Here is a 1,541-nt window from a genome sequence, read left to right on the forward strand (position 1 = left end):
GGATTGGGGGCAGGAGGAGAAGAGGACGACAGAGGATGAGATGGCTGGATGGCATCACTGACTCGATGGACATGAGTCTGAGTGAACTCCGGGAGTTGGTGATGGACAGGGAGGCCTGGTGTGCTGCGATTCATGGGGTCGCAAAGAGTCAGACACGACTGAGCGACTGAACTGAACAAAGCAATCTACTTTTTTTCCATCCTATTTATTTCAAAACTTGAGTATTTTCAGAACTCGTCCTAAAACCTATGTCTATTGGCATAACACACTTTAAATCCAGACTTGTACTTTCAATTATTTCTGTCTGTGCACTTTTTCAGTTTCCATAGGCCACCTGTATGTGGGTCCAGGTATTTGATTATGTTATATGGATTGAGGGATACTAGAAATGTCATTTCCTTCCCCCCTCCAAATTCCCATCACTCTTCTAGTATCTTAGACCTAATATTATTCATTAAGTACTTACTACATCTTCTATAATTATACATTTCATTCTGTATCATTTTTAATTGTATCAATATAATTAGTAATTTAGTCCCTTATACTAATCTTTATTCCCTCCCAGAACATGGGTTATCATTGTGTGAAAAATTTCAAATCAGTAAACATCTTAGTAATTGATTTTTCGGGTCATCAGGAAGCATGCTGCTGCTGCTGCTAAGTCACTTCAGTGATGTCCGACTCCGTGCGACCCCATAGATGGCAGCCCACCAGGCTCCCCGGTCCCTGGGGTTCTCCAGGCAAGAACACTGGAGTGGGTTGCCATTTCCTTCTCCACAGGAAGCATGAGCACAATATAATTCAGGGAACTGGGAAGTTCCAAAACAGGGGGAAAGTCCAAAACAGAGAGGTGAGAGCTTGGAAGACATTTCAGTGTTTCGCCTGCCTAGTAACTACCCCTCTGTTTATCTATAGGTAACCTTCTTCACTTTAAGCTAGAATCATGAGACCAACAATGAAGCTCCCCTATGCCAGTCCCTGAATTGTAGTGTCAAGATAGGGCTAACTAAAGTTATGACATTTAGACACTTTTGAAAGGGGCACTATATAGATTTATACAAGAATGCAGACAAACGTAGAGGGTATCCAGGCAGACTGGGGTCTGTGGTCAGCCTATCCTCAAAACTGAACGTTCTGGTTCCCAGACATCATCTCAAATTTCTGAAATTACCAGTAAAATTTATATTTTAACAAACATTCCAGTTAACTCTTATCCAACTGAAGTTTTAGATGCAATAGCCCTAATGAGTTGCTTGGGAAAGTAAGTTCTTATTATTTGACAAGATGTAACTTAACTACACTACTTTTTATTCATTATTGGAGATTTATATTGGGACATTTATGCTATTAATTGGTTCAAAAATGCTCATTAACAGCAATAGAATTTACCTTATATCATTATCTTGTGTTGAGATGATTAATCAATGATAAACTTATTTTTAGACTCCAGATAGTATTGACAGCTCACATTGAACATTGCTATTATGTATGGATAGATGAACTCATTTAAATTTTTATTATGTTTTGTAAGAAAAGTAACT

Source organism: Bison bison, unplaced genomic scaffold, assembly GCF_000754665.1.
Source record: "Bison bison bison isolate TAMUID 2011002044 unplaced genomic scaffold, Bison_UMD1.0 scf7180017864291, whole genome shotgun sequence".
Classification (NCBI taxonomy): domain Eukaryota; kingdom Metazoa; phylum Chordata; class Mammalia; order Artiodactyla; family Bovidae; genus Bison; species Bison bison.